This window comes from Balaenoptera musculus, chromosome 5, assembly GCF_009873245.2.
Source record: "Balaenoptera musculus isolate JJ_BM4_2016_0621 chromosome 5, mBalMus1.pri.v3, whole genome shotgun sequence".
Classification (NCBI taxonomy): domain Eukaryota; kingdom Metazoa; phylum Chordata; class Mammalia; order Artiodactyla; family Balaenopteridae; genus Balaenoptera; species Balaenoptera musculus.
Window position 1 is genome coordinate 6,028,270 of NC_045789.1, and position 23,346 is coordinate 6,051,615.

General features: G+C 36.9%; 1 pseudogene; it reads right to left on the reverse strand.

The window, feature by feature from the left end:
• Nucleotides 1-5,946, reverse strand: part of LOC118895873 — a 44,507-nt pseudogene extending 38,561 nt beyond the window's left edge.
• Nucleotides 5,947-23,346: the final 17,400 nt, after the last annotated feature.

A 23,346-nucleotide genomic window follows, 5' to 3' on the forward strand; every position in this document is an offset into this window, starting at 1 on the left:
ATAGTATGTATATCTATGTGCTAATTAATTTCATAACATAAACAAATGGAGGAATTTTTATTTAATATACTAGAATTGGGCAAAGAAGAATTAAGAAATTTGAATATACAGATATATAATGAAGAATCTGAAATGAAATAAAATATCCTTCTCTTTACTTTCTTTAAACAAATATGGCAAACGTGACCCATGGTAGGCAGAATAAATGCTTCCCAAAGATGTCCAAGATCCAGTCCCTGGCACCTGTGTGTATGTTACTTTAGCCCTCAGAAAGGAATTAAGTTGCTCATCAGCTGACCTGCAAAGGAGAGAACTCTAGATTATCCAGGTGGAACCAATGAAATCAAATGAGCCCAGGAAAGCAGAAGGGGAGGCAGAAGACTTCGATCAAAGACGTCACAATGGAAGAAGAGGCAGAGAGATTCTGAGTGTACAGGAACTTGGTCCACCATTGCTGCTCTGAAACTGGAGAAAGGAGGTCACGAGCCAATGACTGCAGGCAGCCTCTGGATCTGACAGCCACCCAGGAAACAGAGACCACAGTCCTACCACAGCAAGACATGGACACCTGCCAGCGATCTAAATGAGTAGGGGCATGAACCCCCCCAGAGCAATCCCCAAAGGGAAGAAGCACTGCCAACTCTTGGAGTTAGCCTCGGTGTCAGACTTCTGAACTGCAGAATTAGAAGATAATTAATCTGCTTGTAATAATATTCTACAGCAGCCATAACAAGCTAATATATAATCTAAACTTATTTCAGCCTTTATTTCCTGCTTCTCCCCAAAACTCCTGTCCTCCAACTATACTAATTTACTTGCAGTTTCACAGTCACTTCGTAGATAATGAATTTTAAGCTTGGACACTTTTTAGGCAAACTTTTCTCTAGAATTCTCTTCCCAAGAAGTCCTACTTAATTAGCAAACAGAGTAAACGTTCTTCTTTGTAAAGACCTCTCTGACTCCTTTCTCTTCAACTTTACTGCATTTCTTCTCTACTCTTTGGTAAAAATAGTAAGACTCTGAGTTTGATAGGACAAGGACTTGTACCTTGTTTAACTCTAAATTTCTGGCTCAGAATCTCACAAATAGGAAGAAGTAACAAATGGTTGTTTTATAAATGAATAACCCATTGGCAGGAAAGCCCCTGACTTCATAAATCTAGACAGCCAATCAGCATACAAAACAGGAACTAAATTTCAGGGTACACAGGGTTTGAGAGAAACAAAGAAACAAGGCTTTGGAAACATTTTATAACTGCCCAACATGGAAAAAAAAGTCAGAAAGGATAATGCTATGATGTGCATTTCCCCCTTGGAAATTGTCTTTCTGTTGATGCAGGCTTCAGTCAATTCACTTTGACTAATAGCCTGCTACATCAACAGTGACATATCACTAAACTCTGGTGCACAATTTGGACGAGAGGAAACATCTTTGAAATTATTTTCAGGATTGCCTGACTGCCCACATGTCCTCATCTTTTAAATATTTTATTTTTGGTGTCAGCACAAATGTTATCTATCTCTAAATGAAAATTCTCAAAGGTGGACACCAGGTCTGTATTTGATTTACTTCTCAGTACTTCTTTTTTTTTTTTTTTTTTTTTTTTTAATAACATGTAGCAGAATACTCTGCACCTTGTATGCATTCAAATGATCTAAATCTTTTATTTTTAATTTCATTTTCTAAAATATAAACATGATTTCACTCCTCACTGGATTCTTTCTTACTAGCCAAAGGAGTCAAGCTGCCTCTCTCTGTGCCTGTCCTGTGCACACAAACCAAAAATCATTTTTCAATACTCAGTACACTCCAGATGGCTTTCCAGTCCTGAAACCAGGCTTCTGATCTAGCTTATCTCTTGCTTACACTTGATTCTGGGCTGCTGAGATATTCAAATGACTGAGTGCCACCCAAGTACACCTCGATATGTATCATGTGCTCTATTTTTAATAATTTCATGTCATTTGTTGAAAATAATATCCTATTTGGCATAGGGAAGAATCAATATTAAGTTGAAAATTATCTTAATTTCTTCCTCCAAGTAATTTTTCTCAGATCATTCATAAAGATTTTTTAAAATAGCTGTTTACATGAGTTGGATTAATCATTGAAGAATGGACAAATTAAAAAAATATATTTTTAATGTTAAATGTGGGAAAATGAATTGAAAACAAAGTACTACTGATTTCAAATGAAACTGCCCATCTTAAGCAATGTATTACATTAAAGAAAAAAACATCGTATTTCAGAACTTTCCAAAATAAGACCAGATACAAACTCAGAGTTCAGTACAACACTGATTAATATTTGACTTTTTCTAAAGTGTTTCACAATCTTGAATCAAAAAAATACACTAATTTACATAAAATGCAAATGTTTATTTTGACTCTTTATGTCAGTATCATGAAAAAACAATATTATAAAAATCATTAAAAGCATTTTAAATTAGTTGCTATTATTTAATCTTTTGGAAGTGGGAAAACTGTGGCTTACAGAGGTTAATTATTTTAAAATAACCTACTTTATCTCAGAGTCAGAATTCAAATTCTTATCTATTTACCCCAAAACCAAATAACATAGCTACTATCCTGTATTTCCCTTTTCTCAAATTGATAAAAATAAATGTGACTGTCTTTTATTTAACACATGTAAGTTTCAGAGAATAGTAAATCTTTTACACATGACATATTTTTCATTCTTTACAGCAATCTTGTACATGATTATTCCCTACAGAAAGCACTGAATACAGTACCTGCTGCAATTAGCATTCAGTGGTAGCTTCTCAAGTTACTAGTATTATTGTTATTAATGTTATCATCTCTATTTTAGATATTTGATAACATTGAACTCCAGAGCCAATTAATTTCCCCCAAGGTCGTAACAGATGGTAAGTGGCTGAGTAAAAATTTGAAAGCAGATTTGTTTCTTGCTCTATTTAGTAGTATCTTCTAAACCAAATCTGCCAGCTGCTATGCATGCATATCCAAATAATAGCATCCTGAAACATTCTTGCTTCTCAGATCTTCAGCATCCTGATAACAACAAAGGAAATCACCCTAATGATGTGTTTGCTGTTTGCCTCTTAATGAAATCTTTTGACATGACTTAAAACAAGTTCCTCCCTTATCTAATTAGATTTCACAATTAACCCAATAACCCCAATAGCTTTGTTCCTGGGCATATGATTTACTTTTATGTATTCACTATGTCACCAGAAATATGTAAGATTCAAATAATAATATTAATTTTCATCTGTACAAAATGCTGAGTGGCTTTCAAAATATGTTGCTACTTGTATATAAATTCTCATTGAATATTTATAGCAACCATCTGAAAAACCCTGTGAAATAGGACAAAAAATTTTTTATAGCATTTGTCGATTAAATAACATAAGCTTACAGAAGATGGTCAATATGCAAAATTACATAGCTAGGAAGAGGCAGAGCAGATACTGGTATCAGATTTTTCACGTGTGATTCCCCTGGTGTTTTTGTCTCATCATGTTCCCCTGATCTCCTCACTATTCCTACTTCACTCCTGTCCTTTAACCTGTAGCATCTAGATTCAAAAAATTCACTGAAGTTGCTCATAAACAGGTGATGGAGTTCTACAGATATTTAACACTGTCTTCTTCTTAAATAGTTTTCTTTTAATTTCTCTTTTAATAAGGGAACACATTTACAATAGCCAAGACATGGAAGCAACCTAAATGTCCATTGATAGATAAATGGATAAAGAAGATGTGGAATATATATATATATATATATACACATATACACACAATGGAATATTACTCAGCCATAATAATAATGAAATACTGCCTTTCGCAGCAACATGGATGGACCTAGAGATTATCATACTAAGTGAAGTAAATCAAAAACAAATATCATATGATATCACTTATATGTAGAATCTAATAAAAAATGATACAAATGAACTTATTTACAAAACAGACTCACAGACATAGAAAAGAAACTTATGGCTATCAAAGGGGAAAGGGGGAGTGATAAATCAGGAGTTTGGGATTAACATATACACACTACTATGTGTAAGATAGATAACCAACAAGGACCTACTGTATAGCACAGGGAACTAGACTCAATATTTTGTAATAATATATAAGGGAAAAGAATCTAAAATATATATATTTATAAATATACATATATATTATATATATATATATATATATATATATATATATATATATATATATATATATATATATATATAAAACTGAATCACTTTGCTGTACACCTGAAACTAACACATTATAAATCAGCTATACTTCAATAAAAAATTTTAAAAAATAAAACAAAAAAACCCACAAAGGAACACATTAAATATTGCAGAATGAATAAAAATATTTGAAGAGCTCTTTTTTGTTGTTCGTCATTTATTTCACAGTCATTGCAAAATAAAAATTTAGTAAAACTTATTTAAATTTTGATGAGAAAGATCACTTCTATGAAGTAATATTAGCAACTGTGGAAACCGCTGGTATAGTTTCCTTTTGATGTATATCCTTTTCCCCCTGTAATGTTAAATATGGGAACACAATATTTTGTTCATTTCATAGTGGTATTAAAAGTAAAATTGCTGGGGCTTCCCTGGTGGGGCAGTGGTTGAGAGTCTGCCTGTCAATGCAGGGGACACATGTTCGAGCCCTGGTCTGGGAGGATCCCACATGCTGCGGCGCAACTGGGCCCGTGAGCCACAACTACTGAGCCTGCGCGTCTGCAGCCTGTGCTCCGCAACAACAGAGGTCGCGATAGTGAGAGGCCCGCGCACCGCGATGAAGAGTGGCCCCCGCTTGCCGCAACTAGAGACAGCACTCGCACAGAAATGAAGACCCAACACAGCCAAAAATGAATAAGTAAATCAATAATTTAAAAAAAAAGTAAAATTGCTAAAGAAAATGATATCCAATTTTCATTTCTAACTTGTGTTCCTTTAGACCTCTTACTTCACCACCATTGAATCTATTAGTTTTAATTTCAGAATTATTGACATTTTTAGCTTTGCATTTTAGTAGATTGAAAGTCTTACCTTCAAATGAAGAGCATAAGACTTAAACTAAGTATAATGCCATTTGACTTTTATATTGAAACTCATATTAACCACATCTGCATGGAATGAGAAAGAAATATTGTGTACGTCAATTTGTTACTGCTTTACTAATTCCCATTTATTTAAAATGCCAAAAGTAGAGGAAACAGTTAATCTAAAGCACAAAGTTAAGGTCAAGAACCTAAGGAAGTATGACGTGACATTATTTAGAAAAATGTTTTATTATATAAATATATAAAAGTTTCTGCCATGATTTTAAAACATTTACTCTAAAATTTATAATGCTTTAATTTCCTTAATACTTGGGTGATAATTTTTTTTAAAAAATCAAAATCTTTTTCTAACAATAAAAAAGCATTTTATATTTTACTTAAAAGTTTTCTTTTGCCCAGCCTCTAAAATCAGTTACCCAAGAATGTATGTGAGCCCATGTAGATTGACTACCTGTTCTTTACCATGTGTAGTATCTGTCCTATTCCATGTTATGGCTTCGAGTCTGAGCACACATTTGATTCTTGAACTTCTTACTATCTGTGATTCAAGACTGAGAATTAAACTGTCACTGGGCTCTGATTTGGTTGTACCATTTTTTATTTTGTTGTTGTTATGGTTTGTTTCTTATATAATTTTTTAAAGAAATATTTGATCCACACATAGAAGAAGACAGTATAATGAAGCCCCATATGCCTCCATCCAGGTTTACTGAATGTTAACATATTTCATATTTGGTCAGAACTCCTTTTTTTGAGAACAAAAATATCACAGTCACATCTGAAGACCTTGCTCCCAACACGTTTATTCTCACCAGTCTTCATTCCCAGTAACAAACTGCCCAGTCAAATCCAGGAAGTCCAACAGCCTTCCTTCATTTTGCCCCATCTCTGCCCCCTTCAGTTCTAAGTGGCAGTGTTTCTGCTTCTATAATCCCATAAGCTCTTTATCAAGCAACAGTCCAGCCACAACCTTGGTGTTCTCCTCAGAACATGTTTTCCCATTTTTTGCAATATAAATAGACTAAAAGTTTTTCCAATCATCAATCAAATTTTGTTTCCTTTTAACTTGACAATTTCTTCTTCAATTCATCTCTTTCCTTTCACTTTTTACTCTAAGTGGTGAGGAGGAACCAAGGCACTCCTTCAGCACTTTGCTTGGAAATTTCCTCAGCTAAATATCCAATTTCATTATTCACAGGTCCTACCTTCCACAAAGCACTAGAACACAGTTCAGGCAAGTTTGTTGCCACTTGATTACAAACATCACCTTTTCTTCACTTTCCAATACGTTTGTTCCTTGTTTCTGTTTGAGAACTCACTAGATTTGCCCATAACAACCATATTTCTATCATGACCTCAAAACTTTCCAGTCTCCACCTGTTACCCAGTTTCAAATCTGCTTCCACATTTTAGGTATTTGTTACTACAGCATCCCACTCTCAGTACCAAAATCTGTCTTAGTCAGCTTGGACTGCTGTAACAAAATACCGTAGACTGAGTAGCTTAAGCAACAGAAGTTTATTTTTTTCATAATTTTGGAGACTGGAAGTTCAAGGTTGAGGTACTAGAATGGTCTGTTTGTGGTGAGGGCTCTCTTCTTTGGTGATAGATGGCTACTGTCTGGTTGTGTCCTCACATTGGCAGAGAGAGTGAGCAAGGGCTCTGGAGTCTTGTAAGGGCACTGACACCATCATAAGGGCCCCACCCTTGTGACCTCATATAAACCTAATAATCTTCCAAAGGCCCCACCCCCAAATACCATCACCCTGAGTTTACAACTTCCAACATGGGGGTTTTGGGAGTTCACTGTTCAGACCATAGCACTGAGTACTGGGTAATGGGAAATAATTAGACATTTTTGAAATTGTTATATGCTGACTGTAACTTACACAGATTTTTGGACATCAGAACACCACTGTGGTCCACCAGTCAGACTAAGAGCAGATGATGTTCAGGTGATCAATTTAAGTTTTGTCCAAGGTTTGTCCCTAAGTGAATTGAATGCATCCCTGGTCCTATCTTGTGATTATCCCAGTTCTGAAATGCTTAATAGGATTAGATATACACGTCAACTGCCAAAATTCTTATATTAGTGCCTAGACACATATCATAAGACTAATCTTGTAGCAAAAACCCAACAGAAGCCACTAGAACTTCCACAACCTATCAAAATAGTAAATCAAGGCAGACCTTCATTCCTGGGGAAATTACAGATACTAGAGCCACCACCAAGATCTTGAAAGAGGCAGGGGGTAGTGATCCTTATCACTTCACATTTAATGTGCCTATTTTAACTGTGCAGAGGAGAGATGTATTTCAGATAATGATGGTGAATAAACTTAAGAAGATGATGAATTCAATTGTGGTTGCTATTTCAAACACAAGTTGCATGGCTTGAGCAATGAACATATCCTCTGATGCATAGATGCAGCTACTGAACTCAGAACATTTTTTTCCTCTATACTTGTGAATAAATATCATCAGCGACAACTTACTTTCAGTTGGTATGGCCAGCAATATATGTTCACTATTGTGCCTCAGGGCTATATCAACAGGCAAGACCTATAGCATAATCTAGTTGTAAGGAATTATATCATATCTCTAGTCCACAGAATATCAAGTTGGTTCATTAAATTGATGATATCATGATGATTGGACCCTGATGATCTGGAATTAGTAACTACAATAGACACATTGGTATGACACATGCACGCCAGACTGGGGGAAATAAATCCCACAAAATACAATGATCTGTCACTTGGTGAAATTTCTCATTGCCCATTGGTCTTGGACCGGGTTTGGCAAACAGTTTTTTACAGGGGAAAATAGTAATATTTTAGGCTTTGCCATATGTCTCTATCACAACTACTCAATTCTGCCCTTATAATATGAGATAGCCACAGGTAATATGTACAGAAATGAATGAGACTGTTTTCCCAGTAGTTTTCTTTACAAAATAGACAGTGGACTGGTCTTGGCCCACAGGCTGTGGTTTAATGACACTTGGAATAGACCATATTGTGATATTCCTTCAAATGAAAGAATATGTTGCTAAATCTTCTCCCTACAACTAATAATGCCTTGTGGCCTCTTTGCATCTTTGAGGCAACATATAATTTATTTAGGCACACTCCCATAGTCCATTTTTGAGTAACCTGAGAAGCAGACAGTTTTGAGGAGTTCCAAAAACAAGAGAGTCTCTGCTTAGGTCTAGATTGTCATGAAAGCTGCTTGGCCCCTTGGACTATATAGCTCAGTAGATTCAGTGCTGCCTGGAATTTCTATGACAGACAGAAATGCCATGGAGCCTTTGGAAAGACACCTGCAGGTCAATCACAGCACAGCACAGACCCTTAAGGTTTTGGAACAAAGAGATCCATCCTCTTCAGTTAACTTTTCTCCTTTTGAGAAGGCTTAACACTAGATCTTAGTCGAGACTAAATACTTGGTCAGGTGAGAACAATCTACAAGACAACCAGAGTTGCCCATCATGAAAAAGTTGTACCTTACCCAGCAAACCATAAATTTGGGTATACACAGCAGATACCCTTATTTAATGAAGACCGACTGTATGGTAACAGCATCAAGTACGAACTGAATAGACAGGTAAGTCCTATGACCAAGTGACACGGATGTGATTCAACAGGTAAGAAAGGCATCCCCAAAATTCACATATTTGGTTGTGATATTGGCAGCAATCGTTTTGGTATACTGTCGTAGTTTACCATATTTTAGAATTAAATGACCAAGTTCACATGACATCTCAACACAAATCTAGTAAGCAGTATAGTTGGAATTTGAAATAAGTTTGCCTTACTGAAAAGCCTCTATTATTAATGATTATACCAAAACTACCTCTGTGTTAATACAAGCTAAGATTTAGAACTAAGATCATTGTTATGACACTCACAATTTATATCCCATCTTTTGGCTTCAAGATTATTTTGATATTTATATTTAATTGTAAAATTTACATTTAATTGTAAAAGTATTAATTGGATTATATTGGTTATAAGCAATCATTTTTTGTACTGTCACCCCTGCCTTATTCTTAAAGCATAAATTTTAATCCATCTCTCAGCCAGCTTATATATGTATGTATGTATGAATGGAAGGATGCTTATATATACCTTATTTTCCTGCTTTAAAAATATAGGAAAATGGGTGAGATGGCGGAAGAGTAAGACGCGGAGATCACCTTCCTTCCCACAGATACATTAGAAACACATCTACACGTGGAACTGCTCCTACAGAACACCCACTGAACGCTGGCAGAAAACGTCAGACCTCCCAAAAGGCAAGAAACTCCCCATGTACTTGGGTAGGGCCAAAGAAAAAAGAAACAACAGAGACAAAAGAATAGGGACGGGACCCGCACCAGGGGGAGGGAGACGTGAAGGAGGAAAGGTGTCCAAACACTAGGAGCCCCTTCCCGGGCGGAGACTGCGGGTGGCGGAGGGGGAAGCTTCGGAGCCACGGAGGAGAGCGCAGCCACAGGGGTGCGGAGGGCAAAGCGGAGAGATTCCCGCACGGAGGCTCGGCGCCGAGCAGCACTCACCAGCCCGAGAGGCTTGTCTGCTTCCCCGCCGGGGCGGGCGGGACTGGGAGCTGAGGCTCGGGCTGCGGTCGGATCGCAGGGACAGGACTGGGGTTGGCGCGTGAACACAGCCTGAAGGGGCTAGTGCACCACGGCGAGCCGGGAGGGAGTCCGGGAAAAGTCTGCAGCTGCCGAAGAGGCAAGAGACTTTTTCTTACCTCTTTGTTTCCTGGTGCGCGAGGAGAGGGGATTCAGAGCGCCGCCTAAACGAGCTCCAGAGACGGGAGCGAGCCGCGGCCAACAGCGCGGACCCCAGAGACGGGCAGGAGACGCTAAGGCTGCTGCTGCCGCCACCAAGAAGCCTCTGTGCGAGCACAGGTCACTCTCCACACCGCCCCTCCCGGGAGCCTGTGCAGCCCGCCACGGCCAGGCTCCCGTGATCCGGGGACAACTTCCCCGGGAGAACGCACGGCACGCCTCGAGCTGCTGCAACGTCACGACGCCTCTGACGCCGCAGGCTCGCCCCGCCTCCTCCGTACCGCTCCCTCCCCCCGCCTGAGTGAGCCAGAGCCCCCGAAGCAGCGGCTCCTTTAACCCCGTCCTGTGTGAGCGAAGAATAGACACCCTCAGGCGACCTACACGCAGAGGCAGGTCCAGATCCAAAGCTGAACCCCAGGAGCTGTGCAAACAAAGAAGAGAAAGGGAAATCTCTCCCAGCAGCCTCAGGAGCAGCGGATTAAAGCTCCACAAACAACTTGATGTACCTGCATCTGTGGAATACCTGAGTAGACAACGAATCATCCCAAATTCAGGAGGTGGACTTTGGGAGCAGGATATATTAATTTTTCCCCTTTTTCTTTTTTTGTGAGTGTATATGTATATGCTTCTGGGTGAGATTTTGTCTGTATAGCTTTGCTTTATAATAGCTTTATTTTACTTCACTATATTTTATCCTCTTTCTTTCTTTCTTTCTTTCTTTCTATTTCTTCTCCCTTTTACTCTGAGCCGTGTGGATGAAAGGCTCTTGGTGCTCCAGCCAGACATCAGGGCTGTGCCTCTGAGGTGGCAGAGCCAACTTCAGGACACTGGTCCACAAGAGACCTCCCAGCTCCATGTAATACCAAATGGCGAAAATCTCTCAGAGATCTCCATCTCAACATCAAGACCCAGCTTCACTCAACGACCAGCAATCTACACTGCTGGACACCTTATGTCAAACAACTAGCAAGACAGGAACACAGCCCCATCCATTAGCAGAGAGGCTGCCTAAAATCATAATAAGGCCACAGACACCCCAAAATACACCACCAGATGTGGATGTGCCCACCAGAAAGGCAAGATCCAGCCTCATCCACCAGAACACAGGCACTAGTTCCCTCCACCAGGAAGCCTACACAACCCACTGAACCAACCTTAGCCACTGGGGACAGATACCAAAAACAACGTGAACTACAAACCTGCAGCCTGGGAAAAGGAGACCCCAAACACAGTAAGATAAGCAAAATGAGATGACAGAAAAACACATAGCAGATGAAGGAGCAGGGTCAAAACACACCAGACCTAACAAATGAAGAGGAAATAGGTAGTCTACCTGAAAAAGAAGTCAGAATAATGATAGTAAGGATGATCCAAAATCTTGGAAATAGAATAGACAAAATGCAAGAAACATTTAACAAGGATGTAGAAGAACTAAAGAGGAGCCAAGCAACGATGAAAAACACAATAAATGAAATTAAAAATACTCTAGATGGGATCAATAGCAGAATAACTGAGGCAGAAGAATGGATAAGTGACCTGGAAGATAAAATGGTGGAAATAACTACTGCAGAGCAGGATAAAGAAAAAAGAGTGAAAAGCCTGAGGACACTCTCAGAGACCTCTGGGACAACATTTAACACACCAACATTCGAATTATAGGGGTCCCAGAAGAAGAGAAAAACAAAGGGACTGAGAAAATATTTGAAGAGATTATAGTTGAAAACTCCCCTAATATGGGAAAGGAAATAGTTAATCAAGTCCTGGAAGCACAGAGAGTCCCATACACGATAAATCCAAGGAGAAACACGCCAAGACACATATTAATCAAACTGTCAAAAATTAAATATAAGGAAAACATATTAAAAGCAGCAAGGGAAAAACAACAAATAACACACAAGGGAATCCCCATAAGTTTAAGAGCTGATCTTTCAGCAGAAACTCTGCAAACCAGAAGGGAGTTGCAGGATATACTTAAAGTGATGAAGGAGAAAAACCTAAAACCAAGATTAATCTACCCAGCAAGGATCTCATTCAGATTTGATGGAGAAATTAAAACCTTTACAGACAAGCAAAAGCTGAGAGAGTTCAGCACCACCAAACCAGCTTTACAACAAATGCTAAAGGAACTTCTCTAGGCAAGAAACACAAGAGAAGGAAAACACCTACAATAACAAACCCAAAACATTTAAGAATATGGGAATAAGAATATACATATCGATAATTACCTTAAATGTAAATGGATTAAATGCTCCCACCAAAAGATACAGACTGGCTGAATGGATACAAAAACAAGACCCGTATATATGCTGTCTACAAGAGACCCACTTCAGACCTAGAGACACATACAGACTGAAAGTGAGGGGATGGAAAAAGATATTCCATGCAAATGGAAATCAAAAGAAAGCTGGAGTAGCAATTCTCATATCAGACAAAATAGACTTTAAAATAAAGACTATTACAAGAGACAAAGAAGGACACTATATAATGATCAAGGGATCGATCCAAGAGGAAGGTATAGCAACTGTAAATATTTATGCACCCAACATAGGAGCACCTCAATACATAAGGCAAATACTAACAGCCATAAAAGGGGAAATCGACAGCAACACAATCATAGTAGGGGACTTTAACACCCCACTTTCACCAATGGACAGATCATCCAAAATGAAAATAAATAAGGAAACACAAGCTTTAAATGATACATTAAAGAAGATGGACTTAATTGCTATTTATAGGACATTCCACCCAAAAACAACAGAATACACATTTTTCTCAAGTGTTCATGGAACATTCTCCAGGATAGATCATATCTTGGGTCACAAATCAAGCCTTGGTAAATTTAAGAAAATTGAAATCGTATCAGGTATCTTTTCCGACCACAATGCTATGAGACTAGATATCAATTACAGGAAAAGATCTGTAAAAAATACAAACACATGGAGGCTACACAATACACTACTTAATAACGAAGTGATCACTGAAGAAATCAAAGGGGAAATTAAAAAATACCTAGAACAAATGACAATGTAGACACGACGACCCAAAACCTATGGGACGCAGCAAAAGCAGTGCTAAGAGGGAAGTTTATAGCAATACAAGCCTACCTCAAGAAACAGGAAACATCTCGAATAAACAACCTAACCTTGCACCTAAAGCAATTAGAGAAAGAAGAACAAAAAAACCCCAAAGCTAGCAGAAGGAAAGGAATCATAAAGATCAGGTCAGAAATAAATGAAAAAGAAATGAAGGAAACAATAGCAAAAATCAATGAAACTAAAAGCTGGTTCTTTGAGAAGATAAACAAAATTGATAAGCCATTAGCCAGACTCATCAAGAGAAAAAGGGAGAAGACTCAAATCAATAGAATTAGAAATGAAAAAGGAGAAGTAACCACTGACACTGCTGAAATACTAACGATAATGAGAGATTACTACAAGCAACTCTATGCCAATAAAATGGACAACCTGGAAGAAATGGACAGATTCTTAGAAATGCACAACCTGCCGAGACTGAACCAGGAAGAAATAGAAAATATAAACAGACCAATCACAAGCACTGAAATTGAAACTGTGATTAAAAATCTTCCAACAAACAAAAGCCCAGGACCAGATGGCTTCACAGGCGAATTCTATCAAACATTTAGAGCAGAGCTAACATCTATCCTTCTCAAACTCTTCCAAAATATTGCAGAGGGAGGAACACTCCCAAACTCATTCTACGAGGCCATCATCACCCTGATACCAAAACCAGACAAAGATGTCACAAAGAAAGAAAACTACAGGCCAATATCCCTGATGAACATAGATGCAAAAATCCTCAACAAAATACTAGCAAACAGAATCCAACAGCACATTAAAAGGATCATACACCATGATCAAGTGGGGTTTATCCCAGGAATGCAAGGATTCTTCAATATACGCAAATCAATCAACGTGATACACCATATTAACAAGTTGAAGGAGAAAAACCATATGATCATCTCAATAGATGCAGAGAAAGCTTTCGACAAAATTCAACACCCATTTATGATAACAGCCCTGCAGAAAGTAGGCATAGAGGGAACTTCCCTCAACATAATAAAGGCCATATATGACAAACCCACAGCCAACATTGTCCTCAATGGTGAAAAACTGAAACCATTTCCACTAAGATCAGGAACAAGACAAGGTTGCCCACTCTCACCACTATTATTCAACATAGTTTTGGAAGTGTTAGCCACAGCAATCAGAGAAGAAAAAGAAATAAAAGGAATCCAAATCGGAAAAGAAGAAGTAAAGCTGTCACTGTTTGCAGATGACATGATACTATACATAGAGAATCCTAAAGATGCTACCAGAAAACTCCTAGAGCTAATCAATGAATTTGGTAAAGTAGCAGGATACAAAATTAATGCACAGAAATCTCTTGCATGTCTATACACTAATGACGAAAAATCTAAAAGTGAAATTAAGAAAACACTCCCGTTTACCATTGCAACAAAAAGAATAAAATATCTAGGAATAACCCTACCTAAGGAGACAAAAAACCTGTATGCAGAACATTATAAGACACTGATGCAAGAAATTAAAGATGATACAAATAGATGGAGAGATATACCATGTTCTTGGATTGGAAGAATCAACATTGTGAAAATGACTCTACTACCCAAAGCTATCTACAGATTCAATGCAATCCCTATCAAACTACCACTGGCATTTTTCACAGAACTAGAACAAAAAATTTCACAATTTGTATGGAAACACAAAAGACCCCGAATAGCCAAAGCAATCTTGAGAACGAAAAATGGAGCTGGAGGAATCAGGCTCCCTGACTTCAGACTATATTACAAAGCTACAGTAATCAAGACAGTTTGGTACTGGCACAAAACAGAAATATAGATCAATGGGACAGGATAGAAAGCCCAGAGATAAACCCACACACATATGGTCACCTTATCTTTGATAAAGGAGTCAAGCATATACAGTGGAGAAAAGACAGCCTCTTCAATAAGTGGTGCTGGGAAAATTGGACAGGTACATGTAAAAGTATGAAATTAGAACACTCCCTGACACCATACACAAAAATAAACTCAAAATGGATTAAAGACCTAAGGGTAAGGCCAGAAACTATCAAACTCTTAGAGGAAAACATAGGCAGAACACTCTATGACATACATCGCAGCAAGATTCTTTTTGACCCAGCTCCTAGAGAAATGGAAATAAAAACACAAATAAACAAATGCGACCTAATGAAACTTAAAAGCTTTTGCACAGCAAAGGAAACCATAAACAAGACCAAAAGACAACCCTCAGAATGGGAGAAAATATTTGCAAATGAAGCAACTGACAAAGGATTAATCTCCAAGATTTACAAGCAGCTCATGCAGCTCAATAATGAAAAAACGAAGAACCCAATCCAAAAATGGGCAGAAGACCTAAATAGATATTTCTCCAAAGAAGATATACAGATTGCCAACAGACACATGAAAGAATGCTCAACATCATTAATCATTAGAGAAATGTAAATCAAAACTACAATGAGATATTATCTCACACCAGACAGAATGGCCATCATCAAAAAATCTAGAAACAATAAATGCTGGAGAGGGTGTGGAGGAAAGGGAACCCTTTGCACTGTTGGTGGGAATGTAAATTGGTACAGCCACTATGGAGAACTGTATGGAGGTTCCTTAAAAAACTAAAAATAGAACTACCATATGACCCAGCAATCCCACTACTGGGCATATACCCTGAGAAAACCATAGTTCAAAAAGAGTCATGTATCAAAATGTTCATTGCAGCTCTATTTACAATAGCCAGGACATGGAAGCAACCTAAGTGTCCATCATCGGATGAATGGATAAAGAAGATGTGGCACATATATACAATGGAATATTACTCAGCCATAAAAAGAAATGAAATGGAGGTATTTGTAATGAGTTGGATGGAGTTAGAGTCTGTCATATAGAGTGAAGTAAGTCAGAAAGAGAAAAACAAATACAGTATGCTAACACATATATATGGAATCTAAGGAAAAAAAAAAAAGGTCATGAAGAACCTAGTCGCAAGACAGGAATAAAGAGACAGACCTACTAGAGAATGGACTTGAGGATATGGGGAGGGGGAGGGGTGAGATGTGACAGGGTGAGAGAGTGGCATGGACATATATACACTACCAAATGTAAAATAGATCGCTAGTGGGAAGTAGCCGCATAGCACAGGGAGATCAGCTCGGTGCTTTGTGACCACCTAGAGGGGTGGGATGGGGAGGGTGAGAGGGAGGGAGATGCAAGAGGGAAGAGATATGGGAACATATGTATATGTATAACTGATTCACTTTGTTATAAAGCAGAAACTAACTCACCATTGTAAAGCAATTATACTTCAATAAAGATGTTAAAAAAAAAAAAATGTTCCACAAAAAATCTGAAAAAAAAAAAAAGAAAATGGGCTGAGGAACTCTCCAGCTATTATTGTTAAATTGTCTAGATTTCCTTTCAATTCTCCCAGTTTTTGCTTCATGTATTTTGGGGTTTTATTATTTTGTGAATATACATATTTATAATTGTTATAAACTCTTGATAGACTGACTTTTTATCCATATAAAATATCCCTTATATCTAGTAACCTATTTTGGTCTTAAAGTCAAAGTCATCTGACATTTGTATCACCACTCTAATCTCTATGGTTGGTATTTTCATGGTACATTTTTTTCTTAGCCTTTTACTTTCAATCTGTTTTTATCTTTGAATTTAAAGTATTTCTGCCATAGACATAATTTAATTGGATCTTGTTTATTAGTCAGTCTGTCAATCTTTGCCTTTTGTTTGAATTATGTAATCTATCCATATTTAATGTTATTATTGACATAGTTGAATTTATGTCTGCCATTTTACTTCTTGTTTTCTATATGATTCATGTCTTTCTTGTCCATGTCTCCTTTTCTGCTTTCTTTTACATTAAGTGAATATTTTCTAATATAACATTCTTATTTATTTAATCATATGTCACTATACTAGATTTTTTAGTTAATTTCTTAGTGGTTACTATTGGGCTTACAATGTACATCTTAACCTACTATATCTATCATGTTTACATTAACTGAATTCCAATGAGACATAAAAGTATTACTCTTATATAATTCTATTTCTGCTTCCCCTTCTTGTGCTATTGTTATATGTATTTAGTCTGCATATTTTACAAACCCAGTAAAATATTTTACAGTACATTATTAGAATCATTATTTATATAAATTTGTATCTTTTGAAAAAGCTGAGCAATTATATCACAAGATAGAGGTGTTAGCTAACACTACAATAGCAATCATATTGCTTTATATAAATGTATCAAATTAACATGTTCTACACCTTAAATTTGCACAATGTTATAAGTCAAATATATTTCAATTATATACATTTTAAGCTAAGAGAAAGAGAGTCAGTCTATATTTATTATAGAGTTTGTTTTATTTTCTATTTCTGGTTCTCCTCACTTGCTCCTGTGGATTCAAGTTAACATCTGGTGTTAAATTCTTACTCCCATATAGCTTTTCTCCTACCCATATCGTTTGTGTTTTACTGTCAATTACATTATATACCTGTATGTTATTGGCCCATAAATAAAACTGTATATGTATTCTTTTATGCAAAAAAATATTTATAAAAGCATGTATGATAAAATTTCTGAATCATTAATTATCTGAATAAGTACGTTCATTAGAAACTGAATTTTTTTAAAATTAATTAATTAATTTATTTATTTATTTTTGGCTGTGTTGGGTCTTTGTTTCTGTGCGAGGGCTTTCTCCAGTTGGGGCGAGCGGGGGCCACTCTTCATCGCCGTGCGCTGGCCTCTCACTGTCGCGGCCTCTCCCGTTGCGGAGCACAGGCTCCAGACGCGCAGGCTCAGTAGTTGTGGCTCACGGGCTTAGTTGCTCCGCGGCATGTGGGATCTTCCCAGACCAGGGCTCAAACCCGTGTCCCCTTCACTGGCAGGCAGATTCTTAACCACTGCACCACCAGGCAAGCCCAGAAACTGAATTTTTTAACCCCAAATTTTCTGGCTCGAATTTCTCTACCTTAAAAGTTTATAATAATATTTGATCAGTTATAGAAAGACCTCTAATTTTGTTATTATGTGTTTGTTTCGTGTTTGGGTTTCTTTGAGGCTCAGTGATTGCAGAATTTGTTCATTATTATTGTAATTTTAAAACTTTTCTTTATAGGACAGTTCTTGATTGTTTAATTTTCTATTTATTTTGGCTGTAATGTGGTGACACTTTTTTATATGTCTCAGTTTTTTTAACACTATCAGTATACATTTTCCTCTTACAATTTTATTGTCCATGCAATTCTTCCTTTTGTAATCCTGTTTTCTTTTTACCTTAGTACATCATTTTCAGCTTTCATTTTTCTTATGACTTTCTGGTTTTTTTAATTAAAATTAATTTTTTTTTGTTTTTTATTGTAGATGATTTCCAGAGTTATGTTTTTCAACTGACACAGTACCACTGTGTTTTCAGGATGACATGTTGACCCTACTTCTGCCGTATTTTTTCTGTAAATCACATGCTTGGAAACAATCTACCCAGAATCAGCGTTTCAACAGAAAGGAGTCGTGGGAAATCACACATTTTTGGTCTCCTAACCTATCTGCTTGAGTGATGTTTTAATTCACTTCTTAGATCTACAGTTTGATGCATACAATTCCCATTAACGAGTCATCACTTATCAAGCATGATCTAATTTCACTGAGATGAGATCTTTGCTTCTTCACAGTATCTGCGTGTCTGTCAGGGAGAATGATAGATTTTTGGTGGAACAAATAACCCCAGAATTGTATGACTCCTGCTGCATTTTCTGTTTATAGCTTGCTCACAGCACTTTGCTCAGGTGGAGGGGATGTGGTAGATTAAATACATAGAGTGTGCCCTTGGCAGTGCCCTTACTCCTCTTTGTTGCATGATTGCTTTGATCATAAAAAAATTCTTAATAAAGAACAGAGGTAATTATTGTATTTACCTCAGAATCAAAACCTATGAATTAAGACATTTTATACATTTTCTGGTTGCAACACCTAAGTCTAGAGACAGAGAGGGTGCATAGCATGTAGGTAGGGGAGTGGACAGGAAATAGCTTTATGTTCTTTCAGAAGTACAGGGTTTCACACATTTTATCAATATGGAATCTATCATTCCATCATTATAGCATTAAATCATCTCATAGAGATTTATGGTCATTGAAATTACTCTTAGATCCTGACAATAGAACACAGGCTAATATAATTGTCAGTCCCAGTCATGTCATTTGAACTTTCAGCAGCATTTGTAACAGGAGATTGACAACTTATTCTTGAAACCCTTTTTTTTTTTTTAAATTAGATTCCAGAATACCTCTTTCTCAATTCTCACACCTCATTTATTGTTCCTTTTCAGTCTATTTTTCTCAGTCACCTCATCTTCATGATGTCTTAATTTTGGATGTCACCAGGGTTTGTCCTCATAGCATTTCTCTTCTCTCTGTACCTCAACTCTTAATGTGATCTTATCTTGCTTCGTGGGTCTAATATTACTATGTGACCCATAAAGCAGAATAAAATTTTATACATATATTCTAGTTTTATTTTATACTCTGTATTCTTGATTTACATATTTTTAAAAGTTCTACACAACTCTACATCTAAGTGTCATCTAAGATTCATTAGTAAGATTTCCAAAACCTAAGTTTTGTTATAAACTTTCAATTTGGATAAAGGGCAACTACATATTTTGGCTCAGATCAAGACTCTTAAGGTCATCCTTTTCCTTCTTCAGAACTCACACTCCCATTCAATATACCAGTAAGTACTCATAGTACTACCTTCAAGATATATCCAGCATCGACCATTTCCCATCATCTTAAACATTACTACCCTGTGCCAAGCTGCCTTTCACATAAATCACTGTAATAACCTCGTGTGTGTGTGTGTGTGTGTGTGTGTGTGTGTGTGTGTGTGTGTCCCTTATCTCCAGGGAATTAATTATCCACCTGGCAGCATAAGTTTTGTTTTGTTTTAATGTAAGCCACAATATATCACTTCTCTGATAAAACTCACCAATTACTTTCCATCTCTGTGTATTATAATATTCACGTGTGGCTTATAATAGTTTCCTGGTACCAACATTTCATCACTTCCAATCAAGGGTGTAAACCTCACTTCCATTTAAGTCCTTTTACTTGCTACAGTTTTAAATGCTGTCTTGAGGATCACATGACCTTTTATTTTAATTTCAGTAATCAAATATAACTTATAAATCATATATTTATATGCTCATATATAAACTTATAAGGAGTATTTTATATAAGTACTCATATAAAAGCTCAAGAAAGAGTCTACTGTATGCAATACAACTCAAAGAACTCCTTTAACCAGTTTTTAAGGGTAGGGCTGCTATTCACAAATTCTCTTAATTTTTCTTGGTAAGAAAATGTTTTTTCTTTCACTCCTGAAAGATAATTTCACCAAATATAGAGCTCATGATTGACAATTATTATTTCAGCACATAAAAAGTATCATGCCACTTTCTTCTGGCCTCCTTGGTTTTGGATGAGAAATCAGATTTCAGTTGAATTGGCTTTCCCCTACAAATAATATATTATTTATCTCTGACTGCTTTCAAGATTTTATTTTTGTCATTAGTTTTCAAAAATGTAATTATGACGTGTTCTAGTATGGTTTTCTTTGAGTTTATCTTGTTTGTTGTATAAATGAAGAAGATGTAACAGCTAGGGGACTACAGATATATATAATGTAGGAGCACAATTGGTTTGATAGGAATAAGGTAATGAAAATGGTAATGGAGAGGTCAAAAAGGATGTCTGAGGCAATTTAATATAAAATTTTAATAAATTCCACATGGGATAGAGTAAATTGCTATAGATCAAGAGGTATTTTTAAATTACTGGCTAAAAGAGAAATTTGAAAAAGAAAGGCTAAATAAAAGAAAGAAATGGCATGGACAGATTTTCTATTGTATAATAAAGAATCTGGTTGGTCTTTGTCTCCTGGGAGGGAGCCTCTAAACTTGGGGGATTTCCCTAGTGATAGAAGTGTCTTTGTTATTCATGGTCTGTTCTAATAATTTATGTTAATGAGGTGACTCAGGATGGACCCTTAGATAGTTTATTCTAATAAAATGACTCAGGATGGGGACTCGCCAAGCCAGCAAGATCACATGATTATAAGGTTGGGACTTTGAGCCACTTGATATCAGCACAACATCCAGGGAATAAAAGGGGATATAGATGGAGTTCAATGACACAGCCAAAGATTTGATCAGTCATGTCTACATAATGCAACCCCAATAAAATCTCTAGAAGAGACACCTGGTGCATCTCCTCTTTTGGTTGATTCTGATTTGTATCCTTGTTGTTACAGTGAAACTGCATTTGTAAGTATAGTGCTGTCAGCAAATTCTGAGAGTCATTCTAGTGATTTATTGAACCCAAGAGGTAGCAGGAACTCTCAAATTTGTAGCCAGCTGGCCAGGACTGTGGGTGTCTGGGAATCCCCAAACTTGCAGCTGTTGTCTGAAGTGAAGGCAGTCTTGTGGAGGAAGCTTGTGTTCTTAACTTGTGAAGTTCAGGCTAAGTCCAGGTAGAGACCTAAGTCATCGTGAATTAGTTGTTGATGATATTTTTGTCAATGCTATTAGGATAAATGGTGAGGTCAGATTTTTGCATATTCCTCTCTGCAGATCAAGAAAGATCTCATAGGAATGAATATTTCTTAGTTTATTTTGCATTATAACATGTACTTTTTTATTTTCTATTTTTAAGGCAATTGGCCTTAAAATGTTGATAGTGAGTGCAACAATCAATGAATAAATTGTACCTGTAACAATCCTTACAATGTATTTCATAATTTATAGTACATGCTATTTTTATCTTTTCAATTAAGGTAAGGTTTTCAATGGTGGTAAAAGAACACAATAGCTATATTAATTTGATTTTAAGATCTGTTTTCATGAAATAAACTGGATTATAGGATACACAATCTTTTGATTTTTAATTAATTAATTAATCTATTTAGTTTTGTGTGGTATGTTCCACACTGCATTACATTATTTCTTTTTTTTCTTAATCAATATTGTCTTTTGGGGAGAATAACATATTTCAATTCAGTACTCTTCTCACAATAATTTGGAAGAGAACTCTGTAAAAGGTTATTCTTTATGCAAATTAATTGTAATTGTGTTGGAGGTTGCCCACACTCACCAGTTGATTCAAAGTAGAATTTGAAGATGTGTTATGACCTGTTACAACTAAGAGCTTTTTGTATTAAGGTCATGATCAGAGCTGGAATGCTGAGGTTTGTTATCACAGCATAATCCCTAGTGGATTCATGCTTGAGAACTATAGAAAACAAGTACATGATAAAGTAAAATGAAACAAAACAAATACAGGAAGGAATGTCTGCCTAAAACTATGTAAGGCAAGGTATTTGTCATAAATTCTTCTTCTGAATGTCTCTAAATCTAAGAAAATGTATTATCGAAGGAAAGGTGCCTTCTCCTGCACTTTGCCAGCAGTAGGGCAAAACAGCTCTAGACCCACTGCTGCCTCGGGCCATTTCTGGGGGTGCACATAAGGGACAAGAGCTGTAGCAGCAACAGAGACACCACGATACTCAGCACGGCAGCAGCAGCATCTGTCAAAATCTGTTCCTCCTAAGGCAGCATCAACAGTGCCTAGCAGCACAGTGAAGATGTTGATCGGGACGAAAATGCTCAGGATGGTTCCAGCTCTGTCAGGAAGAACACTGCAGTGCCTGCTGAAGAACAGTCAAACTGCCGGGAAGAACAGCACGCAGCAGGATAGATGTGCGTGTAAAAGGCAAATAAGACACCTCTTGGGGCCTCCAAAACCTCCTTGGGCGTCAATGATAAAGCAATATTTGTGGGGAAATATGAAGGATCCTAAGGACCTCCATGACAAGATGCAGGTAATTGCCCATGGACCTCAAGTGAATATTGCTAATGAAAACCACAGACAGTTGATACCTGGAGAAATTAAGCTCATGTGTAGGTAACACTTTTTAAACTGTATTTTTGCTACTAGATAGTAAACTTGTAATTGCAAAAGAATGGATGGTTTATTACACAAAATATATTTAAGGAGTTCAAGCATTTTCTGAGGATCTGTTATGGCTGACACAAATTCTGAAATACATTTTAAAGCATAACCGGGAATATTTTAAGTTCTATTATGGAGATGAAGCAAAAATTTCACCATTACTTTAAAATTTCAGCCTTGCCCAGGGAAAATGATGAATAATTTATCTGGACTAAATCCAACAATTTTCTATGATGTACATAAAACACTCTTAAGAAAATATCTTCTCCTTCAGGGAGAAGATACTTTTCCTTGCTTTTTCATGAAACACGAATGTTTTTGAGACGTGATTCTGAAAAATATTGTCTAAGAGCTTGTCTTTGATAAACGGAGTCCTCATGTTGTAAATGAGCTGTGCACCA